Below are 16,294 nucleotides of genomic sequence, written 5' to 3' on the forward strand. Positions count from 1 at the left end.
GCCTGAATTACTGCAGCAATGCGGTGTGGCATGGAGTCGATCAGTCTGTGGCACTGCTCAGGTGTTATGAGAGCCCAGGTTGCTCTGATAGTAGCCTTCAGCTCTTCTGCATTGTTGGGTCTGGCATATCACATCTTCCTTTTCACAATACCCCATAGATTTTCTATGGGCTTAAGGTCAGGCAAGTTTGCTGGCCAATTAAGGACAGGGATACCATGGTCCTTAAACCAGGTACTGGTAGCTTTGGCACTGTGTACAGGTGCCAATTCCCGTTGGAAAATGAAATCTGCATCTCCATAAAGGTGGTCAGCAGCAGGAAGCATGAAGTGATCTCAAAACTTCCTGGTATATGGCATACTTTTCATGTTCATACTTTTCAGTTGGCCCAGATTTCTAAAAATCCTTTCATTGTATTGGTCTTAAGTAATATTCAAATTTTCTAATATACTGAATTTGGGATTTTTCTTAGTTGTCAGTTATAATCATCAAAATTAAAAGAAATAAACATTTGAAATATATCAGTCTGTGTGTAATGAATGAATATAATACAAAAGTTTCACTTTTTGAATGCAATTAGTGAAATAAATCAACTTTTTGATGATATTCTAATTATATGACCAGCACCTGTATGTTCTCAATAAAGATCAAGCAATTTTACTGTGGATTAGTGCTATTACCACTAAGTCTCTAAAAGCCACTCCCCTGTAATATACGTGTGGCGAGATGAACCGTGCTTTCAGAAAGATCGTCTGGTTTAAACTCCGTGTTTCTTTGTGTATTGCTATTCTCGTGTTTTATATTGTTTTTGTTTCCTCAACTTCCTCTTTCCTTGCCCAGTTTGTTTTTCATCTCACGTATCAAGTTCGCCGATGACACGACCATGGTGGGTCTCATCAGCAAAAATGATAAGGCAGCACACAGAGAGGAGGTGCAACAGCTTTTTATCCCACATGCTGCATCCGCAAAGACAACAGCATTGTGGATGACGCCACACACCCCTCACACACACGCTTCACCCTCCTGCCGTTGGGCCCTCACGACCAGACTGTGTAACAGTTTCTTTCCACAAGCCATCAGACTCCTTAATATCTAACTGAACTGTACTGAGCACAACACACACATCAACTGTATGGACTGCACAAACCTACACAATATACACACTTCCAATTTACATCCATCAACCTGTTTACATGCTGTTTTTGCACACTTTTTGATCTTTGCACATGCTGTTTCACATTTCAGTCGTTAGCTGTTTTGCACAATCCTTTACAATACCTTTTGTGTTTTGTCTTGTAATATTTTGTCCTGCACTGTCTTGTTTGTCTTTTGTCCTGCACTGTTTGCACCAGGTTTTACAGTTGAACTTTATGTGGCTAGGACTTACTTACTAGTCTTTATCTCTGTCTTTGTTTTTATGTAGCACCATGATCCTGTAGAAACGTCTCATTTCACTGTGTACTGCAACAGCTATATATGGATGTAATGACAATAAAAGCTTCTTGACTTGACTTGACTTTTTATATTTTGACTCTGACATACAAACTCACACAACACGTATCCCACCATTCTCTGCCCCATAACACTCACCATTCACCATTGTGTTATTGTCAACACTAAGAAGACTTGGTGTGTATGAAACAATGTGTAGGAGAAATATGGGACAAACCGTCTCCCTTATTGTCTCAACAAGGGAAGGATGGAGACCCTATTTGGTTACTAGGGTGGTTGCTATGGTAAACATGGTTTACTAGGATATTCCAGTGGTTTGCTAGCATGTTTTATGTATTACCTATGGTGTTGCTAGGTGGTTGCTATGCTAACTAAGTCAGTTACTATGGTGTTTGTAGGTGGTTCCCATTATAGTCCATCTGTAATTCCGATCTTTCCCAAAAGCACAGGTTCACTATTCCTGTATAGTTTCCTGGATCTAAGAAGAAGAACAGTATTTTCTGTCGAGAAAAAAGAATCGAGTTAATGAGGTGTTTTTTTAGCACAAAATAAAGAGCACCAGTGTAAGAAAAACACCTTCATCACACTTGTATGTCTGTTCTTATATAAAGTAAAGGAAGAGACTAGCTTTTCAACTTCCGTGTCTATATTTTTGGAGTCATAAAGAAGCTCATAACTGCTTACGAGTGCAGTACGAGTGAAGGAGGAACAGGCTGATTAAGACCGTTAATATTCATTAAAAGAGAAAGAGATTTATTTTATATCTATAAGGATAATTTTGGTGCAAATTCTACACGTGGTGGATCTTTGAGTGTCGTCTGTCTGAAGGCTGATGTCACCGTGTTTTATAGAATGGCGAGAAATATTATAGTAACAACAATCCTCATGTTACTGACAGGTAAACTTCAAATATTTCAGCTCTCTACTGTTTTACTGTGCTGTTGTGTCTCTACTGCAACAGTTCAGAAAAAGCTCTCCACATGTCTGTGTTCGGAAGTGTTTTATAAATCTGACACGATTTGGGTGCAGACAAGAAAATTTGTAGGATGTAGGAGAGTAAAAGTCAAGAGTTATGGAGTAAGAAAGAAATTTAATTATTACAAATTCTTATGAAACATAAACATATCAAATCAGAATTGGAATGAAGTTCATGGCCGTTTTCAAACCAAGGTTTATTTTTATTGTCGTTTTCACACGTCCTCATCTCGCTGTGTGTGACTGAGAACAGCAACAGCAGCAGTTAACACTGTTAACACTTGCCGGTCAGTGCAAGAGTTATTACTTTATGTTCTCAACTCATTTTACTTTGTTTTGTGTATGTGTGTGTGCTTGTGCTTGTGTGTGTATGTGTGTGTGTTTCAGGAGTTCAGGCTCAGCGAGTCACAGAGAGACATTGGTTTCGAGTCCAGAGCTCTGAAGGAGAACCACAAGACCTGAGAAAAGATCCAGAATATTCAGGACGTGTGTATGTAAACACTGGGTGGTCTGACTGTAGCCTGACAGTGTGGAATGTGAGATTGAGTGACTCTGGAGTTTCTAACTTTAGATATAAAACACAGAGCAGTGACTGGATATCAGCTTCATCTGGACTTCAACTGACTGTTACAGGTAACACACACACACAGAGTTTATTGTGTAATATGTAGTATGCATTTACAGTGATTTGGTCCATAATTGTGTGCAGACTTGCAGGTTAAGGTGGATCCTAACATTGTAGGACAGAGAGAAGTGAAAGTGACCTGTAGCTCCACCTGCAGACACAACACACTCCTTTTCTACTGGCACAGGAATGGCCTTTATATAAAATACAGAAATGACGCATCCATTGTACTTGATTCCTCCAGTCGATCTGATGATGGCAGCTACTCCTGTAAGGTGTATGGGAGTGAACACCGCTCTCCTCCAGTGTGTAAGTGTCGGAGTAAATCTGTCCTTCAGAATCCAACTGAAACCAGTAGCTCATATTACTGTCATTAATACATCATCATTTGTTCATAGCATTGTTTCTGATAAAGGGGATGTAATTTTATTATGTTTTAATGTTTAATAATCAGTGATGTGATGGTGTGTATCATTTAGGACTTTTATTAATACTTCCACAGCTGATTCACTATTCATACAGTGATAAGATAAATGTAGTTTATTTATTTATTCTGCATTTGATGTTGCCTCTGTGGTAACCGGTGAGAAAATCCTACATGTAGTGAAAACACTGTGTTAATAGTACAGTAACAGGATCGACAGCTTAACACAGTAAATTCATGAAACACAAGACACTTTCATTTAAACACTGATGAGACTTTATTACACTATTCTAATACACAGAACTAAACTAACACATAAACACACAAAGGTCAACACAGAAGGATTTAGAACAGAGATGGGAATGAAATAAATGTTAGAAATGAATTCATGTTTCTAGTAACGTATGGTAGATCTCACACCATGAACTGAACAAACCATCATATCAGTAAGCTTCTTTTAGTTCTTTAGTAGGGCTTTAAACCTTGTGTTTAAGAGCACCAGTTCACAGAGAATCTAGAGGTACTGTACTTGTGTTTGTGTGGTGTGTTTGGACGAGGAAATCCTTCATTAGTTCTTTTGACTGGTGGATTTTCAGATGATTTTATTTGTCTGGGTGGCTTTTCAGTAGCGTTTCATGAGACCAGTCAGGAGGTGAATGAAGTGAAAGTACTAGAAGAATGATGATGTGGTTCATATCAGTGCAAAAGCCTAGAGTCTGAGTCTTTGTGTGAACTTGTCTTGATGTGGAGTCTTGATCTCAGAGTCTGCGTGATCTTCTTGTGATGTTGACAGAATCGACTCGTCTCAGTTTCCTGGATTGATTCGTTGACTCGACTCGACTCCTAGATGTATTGGTGTCATAGGGTTTTGACCCTTTCTGTCTTCTCCAACCCCAAAATGTTTTCTCCTGTAAATCGTCATCTTAAGACAGGGTGTAAGCCATATTCTCTACCTATGACATTAATTAGCATATTAGTCTCTGAATTACACGGTTTCACACTTTTTCTGAAGTAAGCTAAGAATTTTGATCATGAATTTTGTAACATGGATAAAGTATAATGAAATGTTCTCATTCAGGAAATCATTCATCGATCTCAAACAAACCAAACAAGACACATAGAGGATATTAATACACTGATAACATGACGACCATAACACATGTTAAATAATCAAACAGTGGCAGCAATGCTAGTTATGAAAATTTAATTCAATTAAAATTTATTTGTATACTGCTTTTTACAATTGACATAAACATAGAACAAAATGTTGTTATAAAGAATAAAATAAAGATTAATAGAATACAAAATTCAAACCCCCCCCCCCTTGAACCGCCACCTTATTGTGGTGGAGGGGTTTGCATGCCTGAATGATCCTAGGAGCTCTGTTGTCTGAGGCTTTTTGCCCCTGGTAGGGTCTCCCAAGGCAAACAGGTCCTGGGTGACAGGCCAGACAAAGAGCGGTTCAAAAACCCCCTTATGAGAAAAGTTAAATCAAGGTCCGTGACGTTTGCCCGGTAAGGCGCAACCGGGGCCTCGCCCTGGAGCCAGGCCCGGGGTTTTGGGCTCACATGCGAGCGCCTGGTGGCCGGGTCTTGCCCCACGGGGCCCGGCCGGGCTCAGCCCGAAAGAGCGACGTGGGGCCGATCTCCTGTGGGCCCACCACCTGCAGGAGAAACCGTAAGGGGCCGGTGCAATGTGGATTGGGTGGCAGTCGAAGGCGGGGACCTCGGCGACCCAATCCCCAGACACGGAATCTGGCACTAGGGACATGGAATGTCACCTTGCTGGGGGAGAAGGAGCCTGAGCTGGTGCGGGAGGTTGAGAGATACCGACTAGACATAGTTGGGCTCACCTCCACACACAGCTTGGGCTCTGGAATCCAACTCCTTGAGAGAGCCTGGACTCTCTACTACTCTGGAGTTGCCCATGGTGGGAGGCGGCGGGCTGGTGTGGGCTTGCTCATAGCCCCCCAGCTCAGCAACAATGTGTTGGAGTTCACCCCGGTGAACGAGAGGGTCGTTTCCCTGCGCCTTTCAGTCGGGGATAGGTCTCTCACTCATTATTTGTGCTTACGGGCCAAATGGCAGTGTAGAGTACCCGACCTTCTTGGTGTGTCTGGAAGGGGTGCTGGAAAGTGCTCCGACCGGGGACTCCGTCGTTCTACTGGGGGACTTCAACGCTCACGTTGAACACCTCAGGAGGGGGAAGCAGTGCCCTGCCCACACTGTTTACAGTGGGAGTGGGAATCTGCTGACTTCAATGAGGGACATCCTTGGACGGTGGAAGGAATACTTCGAGGTTCTCCTAAACCCCACCGACATGTCTTCCACTGAGGAATCAGGGGGCGGGGGCTCAGTTGTGGACTCGTCGATTCCCCAAGCTGAGGTCACTGAGGTAGTTGAGAAGCTCCTCAGTGGCAAGGCACCGGGGGTGGATGAGATCCGCCCTGAGTACCTCAAGTCTCTGGATGTTGTGGGGCTGTCTTGGTTGACACACCTCTGCAACATCACGTGGAGGTTGGGGACAGTGTCTCTGGACTGGCAGACTGGGGTGGTGGTCCCTCTGTTTAAGAAGGGGGACCGGGGGACCGGGGGACCTATATCCAACTATAGGGGGATCACACTCCTCAGCCTCCCCGGAAAAGTCTATGCCAGGGTACTGGAGAGGAGAATTCGGCCTATAGTTGAACCTCGTATTCAGGAGGAACAATGCGGGTTTCATCCCAGTCGTGGAACTCTGGACCATCTCTATACTCTCGCCAGGTTGCTGGAGGGTTCATGGGAGTTTGCCCAACCAGTTCACATGTGCTTTGTGGATCTGGAGAAGGCTTTCGACTGTGTCCCTCATGGTGACCTGTGGGGGGTGCTCTGGGAGTATGGTGTCCGGGGCCCTCTGTTAAGGGCTGTCCGGTCCCTATATGACCGGAGCAGGAGTTTGGTTTGCATTGCCGGCAGTAAGTCAGACTTGTTCCCGGTGCATGTTGGACTCCGGCAGGGCTGCCCTTTGTCACCGGTCCTGTTCATTACTTATATGGACAGGATTTCTAGGCACAGTATGGGGCCGGAGGGAGTCCGGTTTGGGGACCACAGGATTTCGTCTCTGCTTTTTTGCAGATGATGTTGTCCTGCTGGCTTCCTCAAATCAGGACCTTCAGCGTGCACTGGGACAGTTTGCAGCCGAGTGTGAAGCGGCGGGGATGAGAATCAGCACCTCCAAGTCCGAGGCCATGGTTCTCAGTCGGAAAAGGGTGGCTTGCCCCCTTCAGTTTGGTGGAGAGCTCCCGCCTCAAGTGGAGGAGTTTAAGTATCTTGGGGTCTCGTTCACGAGTGAGGGAAGGATGGAGTGGGAGATCGACAGGCGGATTGGTGTATCTTCTGCAGTGATGCGGTCGATATACCGATCTGTTGTGGTGAAGAAAGAGCTGAGCCACAAGGTGAAGCTCTCTATTTACCAGTCGATCTATGTTCCTACACTCACCTATGGTCATGAGCTTTGGGTCATGACCGAAAGGACGAGATCCCGGATACAGGCGACCGAAATGAGTTTCCTCCTCAGGGTGGCTGGGCGCTCCCTTAGAGATAGGGTGAGGAGCTTGGTCACTTGGGAGGAGCTCAGAGTAGAGCCGCTGCTCCTCCACATCGAGAGGAGTCAGCTGACGTGGCTCGGGCATCTGTATCGGATGCCTCCTGGATGCCTCCCTGGGGAAGTGTTCCGGGCATGTCCAACCGGGAGGAGACCCCGGGGCAGACCCAGGACACGCTGGAGGGACTATGTCTCTCGGCTGGCCTGGGAACGCCTCTGTATTCCCCCGGAAGAGCTGGAGGAAGTGTCTGGGGAGAGGGAAGTCTGGGCATCCCTGCTTAGACTGCTGCCCCCGCGACCCGGCCCCGGATAAGCGGTAGAAGATGGATGGATGGATGAACAAAATTCAAGATTAATATTAGATATATTTAAATGTTTGTTTTTATCCCCAATGAGTGAGTCTGAGGTGACTCAGGTGACTGTGGTGAGGAAAAACTCCCTTAGATAGTAAAGGAAGAAACCTTGAGAGGAACCAGACTCAAAGGGGAACCTCATCTTCATATGGGTGACACTGGAGGGTGTGATTATAAATATACAGTCTGATAAATGTACTGATGAGGAGATTGTTGTCCTCAAAGACCACATGGAGTTCACATCTCCTCTTTAGTATCACAGAGTCTTAACTGGATCTGGTAGATCTGTAGATGCCTCAGGATTCTCACAGAGTTGGCTTCATCTCAGTGGAGGTCTAAAATCTTCATTGCTCGGTATTACAGTCAGAGCTGGTACAATTTCTGGATGCCTAGGGATGGGTAGAAAGAGAGAAGCAGTGGAGAGGAATTAACGTAGCTGCTGTTTATAATATTCGCAAGCACTAGATGATAATGTGCATTTGGTCAGATGTAATAGAGCACAATATTATGGGATGTATTACGTGTACACCTGACTGACTGAGATGAGTTTTGTGTGTGAGAACAGCCTTCTTCCATCTTAGAAAAACCCCAATTTTATCATCTCTACACTGGCTACCTGTTGAGTTTAAAATTGATTACAAACTGCTGCTACATACATACAAGGCACTTAATGTTTTAGCTCCCATGTATCTAACTAGTATGGTGGCCGAGAAGTGCAAAACACGTTAACAAATCTGAAAACACATTAACATATCCGAGAACGCATTAAAAAATCCAAAAACACATTAACAAATCCGAGAACACAATGACAAGTCAGACAAACCGGAAAAGGTAGGTATCGTTTGTGAATGGAAACTTACAGATCATCGGATGAGACACCTTTCATTCACCTGTATATCTTGAATGGCAGGTGTCTTGTCCGACGATCGGTAAGTTTTCATTCACAAACTATACCTACCTTTTCCGTTGGTTGACTGGATTGTCATTGTGTTTCCGGATTTGTTAATGTGTTTCATGCAATGATTCAGACAAACCGAAAAAGGTAGGTATAATACCATACTGATCATTGGAAAAGACAACTGTCACTAAAGCCAGTAGAGTGTTTTCATATTTAGCTCCCAAACTTTGGAATAGTCTTCATGATAGTGTTCGGGGCTCAGACACTCTTTCCCAGTTTAAATTAGATTAAAAACTCATCTCTTTAGTCAGGGGTACACATAATACATCCCATAATATGATGCTCTAATACAACTGACCAAATGCACATTATCATCTAGTGCTTGCAAATATTATGAACAACAGCCATGTTAATTCCTCTCCACTACTTCTCTCTCTCTACCCATCCCGAGGCATCCAGAAATTGTACCAGCTGATTGTCTTCTGTGCTATAAAGACTCAGTGAACCTCCACTGAGATGAGGCCGACTCTGTGAGAATCCTGAGACATCTAGTGATCTATCAGCTGCAGTTAGACTCTGCGATACTAAAGAGGAGACGCAACTGCATGTGGTCTTTTGCATCAATACAACATTTATCAGACTGTATATTTATAATCAAACCTCCAGTGTCACCCATATGAGGATGAGGTTCCCCTCTGAGTCTGGTTCCTCTCAAGGTTTCTTCCTTTACCATTCAAGGGAGTTTTTCCTCGCCACAGTCACCTAAGTCACCTCAGACTTACTTATCGGGGACAAAACAATGTTTGCAAAGGGTGAGGGGCATCATCAAAGATCCCTCTCATCCCAACAATCACCACTGCACTGTCACTTTTCTTCTGTGTTTTGCACTATTTTGCACCACTTTAAAATCATGCATCCTTGCACCACCCAAAAACTTTGAATGAACCCATCATTACACTTCCGTATGTCCATCCATATTTATTCTGTTTATTCTATATATATATATATATATATATATATATATATATATATATATATATATATATATTTATATTTATATAGATATATAATGTAAATGTATAGATAGATAGATAGATAGATAGATAGATGTATATATTCATAAGGGCATTCCTTTTGTACAGCTATATCTGTCATACCACTTCACTCATATCACTCGTATCATATTTATATAAATACCACACTATATATACCCTTATTCAGTTATATGTACATATTACTACACCTTCTGTATAACCTCATACCCTTATTTATTACACTGCCACTTGTAAATAAGCTATCTATGCACTTCTGCTTAGATGCTAACTGCATTTCATTGGCTCTGTACATGTACCTTGCACAATGGCAATAAAGTTGAATCTAATCTAATCTTATCTTATCTAATCAATACAAACACATTTAACTGTATCTAATATTAATCTTATTAATTTTGTATTCTATTAATCTTTCTATTATTCTTTATAATAACCTTTTGTTTTATGTTTATGTTCTATAAAGCTGCTTTGAGACAATGCCAATTGTAAAAAGCGCTATACAAATAAATTTGAATTGAATTGAAAACATGTGATTACAGTAGTTCATGAATTATTTTTATAGTCAGTGTCCTTTTAGACTGTCTAAACCAGGGCTATTCAATTAGATTGTCATGGGGCCAGTTCATGAGACGCATCCCAAATGAGGGCTGGAGATATAGACCACAATATAGGAGCCCATATGTTGTATTTCTGCACCATAAGACACACAATTAGGCTTTTTCTACCTTCAAATGGGTAAATCAGAGAGCCATATAACACGTATTTAGAATATATCTCATTTAACTAAGACTTAAGTGCACATAAAAATTTCACAATATGGAAAATATCATTGTTTCATCGTATTTTTTTTGTCAAAGTAAATTATTTTAGTTTGTCTATTTAAACTACAACTGCCATCTTAATAATTGTCAAACATTTAAGCTGCCTTCTATTGAGAGAAATTACATTTATTTTAGATTTCACAAGAGCAGTGAAATCGAGTGTATATGTTGTCAGTACAACACACAGGTGCAGAAGCTGGACTGTAAGGGATGTGTGATTACTCGTTTTAATGCTGCTCGTGTGAGTGATGATTCACATGTGTGATTAGAACTAGAGCAGTAGAGTAGGTTTAATGTTGTTTCACCAACTGTCCCGATTATTTTGTAAAAAAAAAACTGAAATTAGAAATGAACAGAAGAAATGATACTAACAAAAGTTGTCACTGTCAGTCATCACGTCTCACAAGAGAGTGGCTCGCGCCACTCACCTAACGTCACATGACTCCTGCTCTGTGCTGTGACTGTGGCCCCTGCCGAGCGGAACAGAGGCACTTCATAACTCTCGTTGTCTGACTGAACTAAATTTATTCTAGAGATTTATTTTTCACAATAGGCTACTTTTAAGTCCTGGAACAAATTACCTTGCAGGCTGCCAATTGAATATCTGACTTTAGACTGTAGAGAGTTCTGATGTGTTTGTTTAAAGAGCAGTTCTGTGGATTGTATGAATAGTGGTTAGAGCATGGGGAACTCTGTGTGCCTATGGGAACAATCAAAGCGTCAGGAGTCTTGGGTTCTATCTCTTGGGTTCTTTGACCTGTGACATGAATTTTGACCTGTGACATGAATCTTTACTGTTCTTGACCAGTGACATGAATCAGTAGGTTTGTTAAAGAGTTACATCATTTTCATTGACACACAGAATAAACTAAATGCTCATAAAGATATGCTCATAAATGTGCAGTTCTGACTTCTTCCTTCCTGTGTGTACATCTCTGTGTGTTTCAGGTGTACTGGGTAGAGAGTGTTGGGGTGTGACTTACACTGCTGAACATGTGTGTGCTCTGAAAAACACATCAGTTGTTCTTTCCTGCTCTTATAAATATCCTGCAGGTCTCACAGTGATAAAATCAGTGTGGTTCATTAAAGCTCAGGTTAATGTTGAGCCTGAGGATGTGAGAGAGGATGAGGAGTATCAGGGCCGAGTGCAGTACACACAGAGCTCCCAGAATGACTGTAGTCTGAGAATCACTAAACTGAGAGAGAGAGAGACGCTCAAACATACAGGTTCAGATTCCACACTGATGATCCTAAAGGAAAAGGCACCGGAGAACCTGGAGTCTCTCTGTCTGTCACAGGTAATGCTGCATGAGAAACTTTTGTTCTTATAGGTAAAGAGTTACACATATTCTACATTTGAAAATAACACAAAACCATTCTAACTGTTTGCAGATCTGATGGTTAAAGTATCAGACTCGGGTAGCGGACAAATCGATCTGAGCTGCATCACCACCTGCATTCTGTCTAACAAACCCACTTACATCTGGTACAAGAACGGACAGCGTGTGTCTGAGTGTAAATCTGCCTCCTGCTCTGTAGCTGCAGTCGGTGGTGCCGTCAGTTACAGTTGTGCTGTTGAAGGCCATGACAGTCTCCTCTCTCCTCCAGTGTGTGAGTGTGGATTTTACTCTCCTCATTCAGAGTCCATCTACATCTCTATCAAACACTGATCGTGAACACACAGCAGCTGATTCAGGGGTTTTATTTCTGTTCAGATTCCCCTAAAGTTTTCACTTCATGTCTCTATCTTCACAAAGCTCTACATCAAGTTCCAATGAATCTGTTATTAAATAAAAATGAAAGACTTTTTTTTTCATTTCTCTCAGTGTGTTCCAAAACCTGGAGATGACACATACACAGGGCTGAACCTCATGACTATGTCCCCGGATTATGACACTCTGCAAGTAAGTATACGGTCTTTCTGCCTGTGTGTGTGTGTGTGTGTGTGTGGGGGGGGGGGGTCCTGTTTCTGTGTCTGTGTGTGGGTGTGTCTGTTTCTGTATGTGTGTGATCAAAACTGACCGAAATCAAAACTAGACTGTTTCCTCCTAAGCAGTAATAATGTGCACTATTATTCAGGCAGCTTCTTTTGTTTATCACTTATATTTTTGTACATTTAATATATTATACACACACATACATATATAACGTGTAGCCGCCTGCAGAAATACTGCACATTTTCTACTATATTCTGATTTTTCTCATCGTCTCTTGACTCGCTTGATCTGTTAAAGCAAAGAATTCTGAACCAAAGTCAAGATGGATTTTAATTTGTCGGGTCTGTTACTGTAAAATCTTTAAAATGTTTCTATTTACGAGAATAAAATTGAGCTTATGAGCATTTATTTTGTGGTTTTATTTATTTTATTATTTTATCTGTTTAGAGGTTTTTCAAACAGCAGTACAAACTTCTTTACATAATCTAGAGAACAATCCTGCTTATTCAAAAAATGTGAACAGAACAGAATTAAGTAGAAATACAAAATAAAACACATAATTTATATCCATGAAATCATAAACAGTTTGTTAATCTTTAATCACAACACAAGTAAGAATTTTAACATGTATACAGTAAACTGTATCAGTAGAGACTGAAACCCATTGAGTAGAAATCGATTCAATATAAAACAAGTATATTAAAGTTACACATCGCCAGTAATACAATATCATCTCATGATTATATTACACTTCATAACTTATGTCACATACACAACCATACACGGTAAGACGTAATGAAATGTTCTCCACAATCTGTCATAAAAGTAAGAAAATAATAGAATAAAATATTTACAGTAAAAACAATAATAGAATTACATGTACAGGAAAAGGGTTAAGTTATATTTGTGTATCAATATACCGATATAGTGATAATGTCCATCACTAATTAAAGCTAACTTCATTTTCTCAATTAGCAGCATAATCACACATAAACCCGAGGGTGCCCTCAAGTGGTAATAAACAATAATAACTTTAGCCAAATACATCACAGAAATTATATACAAATATAAATAAATAAATCTGAACACTGATGGTGAACAGAACAGCATGACTGTTGTGAATAAAGTGCAGATGTGTGCAGCTGTGTGTGATATCTGTAATAGAGCTGTGAGCTGCAGCCTCGAAGCGAACGTAAAAAGCTTTCAGCTCGTCTGTCAGAGAAGTTTCCGCATTCACTGGTAATTTATTGACGGTCCCTTTAATGAGGACGGTTCCCTTCTGAGTCTGAGTCCCTCTCAACGTTTCTTTCTCATGTCCTTTCAGGGAGTCTTTCTTTCCTCGGCTTATTCAATAGGGATAGGGAAAGATATATATTATCTTAAACTTTAATGTTAAACTTTAATACTTTTATATATATATATATATATATATATATATATATATATATATATATATATATATATATATATATATATAATATTTAGATATTCCTTTATTTATTTTTATCCTCATCTCTTATCTCTTCTTATTATTTTTTATATATATTTTTTCTCTCTCTTCTGTATCCATACTTCTGTAAAGCTGATTTGAGACAATGGGAAATTGTTAAAAGCGCTATACAAATGAATCAGTGGCGCCCCCAGAAACTTTTAATAGGGGTGGCCAGAGGAGGCCACAGCAAATCTTGGGGTGGCACCAAAAGATAAATCAGTGTAGTGTGTGTTAAACTTGTTTAGTTTTGTTTCTGGTTAGTGTAACAATATGTTAATTTTGACTGAAGTGTTTGCTTCATTTTATTTATTTATTTATTTACTATTTTTCACTTCATGAACTATTGTGAATTTTCATTATGCATCTACAGTACAGGGCTCACAATTTTTGAAGACAGGCAAGCGCCTCCCACCACCACAACAACAACAAAAAAACAATAATGGGGGAGTTGTTGTGTTTGGTAAGGATCACTGACCGCAATTTAACCAAATACAAGAGAGAGAGATTATGACTGGTGGTGTTTATTGTAAGTGTTTCTTGCCTTTTTGGTCTCCTTTATTATTTATAATATTGCTCCATTTAAAACAGTTCAGCTCAAGCCCAGACATTTTTAGTGTTATGATTGAGTCCCGTCCAGAGACAAACTGTTTCGTGTTGAGGTATTGTTCAAACCGACCATCGAAAATACCCTCTCTAATGAATATGTTTTTTTTTTTTTTCATTGGTTGTTGCGTTAAATCTTACCCAGATAGTGCTATTTTCTGATTGGCTATTGTGTAGCTTCTATTTTTGATTGGCTGTTAAGTGTCAGGCTCGACTAAGAACTCCAGGGAAAAAGTCTGCATGAGAAATACGATGTGTGGCGGAAGAGCGTGACAAAAGACCCAAATGCGTGACTGTCACTCTCAATGCGTGACACTTGACAGCCCTGTGTTAGACTGTAAAAAATATGGAGAAGATAAGGCAGAGTTAAAGCCATACATGGATGGACAAAGCATGACACTTGAGCATGAATTAGGAATGTATTTTTTTAACTCTCTCCTTTGTCATTCTAGTGCCCACACTCCAGTCTAGTAGGTGGCGGTAATGCAGCTTTAAGATGAGTTGCCAACCGCCATTAAACTCGAAAGAAGAAGAAGATGAAGATGAAGATGATATAGGAGCGAATCCTGTCTCTCCGGAAGTGAGGACGAAGGAAGGGAAGCCGATTGCTATAAAACAAACGTGAGTCTGGAGCTTGAATGACTGCAGAGAAAATCACGTTAGTACATACGAGACCAGACAAAGAGTGAGTGACTGAGAGTGGCTTATATAGGGTGTGCTTATTAATACTCAGGTGATTAATACACATACATGTATATGTATAAAAATATAACATATGGTCACCCTATGTATGAGCAATTATGATTTATCATTATAACATTTGATATTAACTTATTAAGAGAATTGTCTGTGGTAAATAAATGGTTTTGTCTGCAACAATAATGCAATTTATAATATTTTGGGAAGTTCTTTTAGCAAATATCTATATGAAATTACTTGTGAGTTATCAACATTTAATTAAGTAACAAGAAATATAATCAATCTGATGAATAATTGTAATGAATGGACAGCCCTAATTAATTTATTTTAAGTGTTTGTTTAAAGTGAGAACTGTGGCTTTACATATGTAGCGCCTACTTCTCTTATTGCAAAAACATTTTATTGCACAAACTGAATGTATATTGCCGAAAGGTTTGAAGATTTGTCTGTTCCCTTATTCCTTTTTTTTCTTTTTCAGAGAGAAAATTTGACTCAAAATGGGTAGAGTTAAAAAAGGACAGAGAATGAAGAGGAAAGACTTGTGTGCAATGGTTGGTGGCATGGATGCTTTGGTCAGAACAATGAGGAGTGTTAACATTTCAAAGACAAATACAGGTTACTCTTCCAAAATCTGGTCTGAACTCTCTCAGAGTCTGTTTGATCAAGATCATAAGTAAAACCGTCATTGGGTATGGGTGATGTGGACCACAAACCGAAATGGAGTAAGGGACTTGGTTACTAAACAACAGACAAATGATCCTCGGGTAATGAATAATAAAGCAACTGATTGTAAAACTGAGGAGCCATCAGTATTCAAGACAGACAAAAATGATGAAGAAAAACAGGGTACAGAAGATGAACAACAGAATGTGACATTGCAAAATACAGTTCAAGTGGAGGAAGCCATCACAGATGTTGAGGTAGTATTAGACCAAAGTGATGGAGAAGATGAACAAGAGAATGTGTCATTGCAGAGTGGAGTCCAAACTGGACATGGAAAAAGAGGGAACAAAAAACAATGGAGAAAGATGCCAGTGTGTTCAAAAAGGTTCATAATTACAGTGACCAGAAAGAAATGGCAAACAGTTGTTCCACTGCACGGTTCTACAAAACTGAGACAACCTTGGACCCATGTATTGTACAACAGTTTCAGGAAGAAAAATTCCTATTGTACCCTTTCCTTCAAGAGCCAGCATATTAAAACTCCTCACAGCCGGAAAATTAATAGTCCGTATTTAAATATTACAGCAGTTTGTATGTTCCCTTCTTGCAGTGCAAAATACTTCTTTAAAAGGAAAAAGGAGCCAGTGGCAGACAACCCAGTTAAGATCTCTGTGCTACAAAGAGGACAAATTGCACACACAAAAAGTGAACAAAAATTCAG

The 16,294-nt window shown here is 40.3% G+C and overlaps 1 long non-coding RNA gene across 1 annotated transcript; it reads left to right on the forward strand.

Annotated features, from left to right (window-relative positions):
* Window positions 1-2,861: 2,861 nt before the first annotated feature.
* LOC113656954 lies at window positions 2,862-14,687 on the forward strand. The gene is made up of 5 exons (XR_007140428.1): window positions 2,862-3,358; window positions 11,128-11,477; window positions 11,572-11,790; window positions 12,006-12,083; window positions 14,664-14,687. It is a non-coding gene; the product is annotated as an uncharacterized LOC113656954 (long non-coding RNA).
* Window positions 14,688-16,294: the final 1,607 nt, after the last annotated feature.

The sequence above is a fragment of the Tachysurus fulvidraco genome, chromosome 1 (assembly GCF_022655615.1).
Source record: "Tachysurus fulvidraco isolate hzauxx_2018 chromosome 1, HZAU_PFXX_2.0, whole genome shotgun sequence".
Classification (NCBI taxonomy): domain Eukaryota; kingdom Metazoa; phylum Chordata; class Actinopteri; order Siluriformes; family Bagridae; genus Tachysurus; species Tachysurus fulvidraco.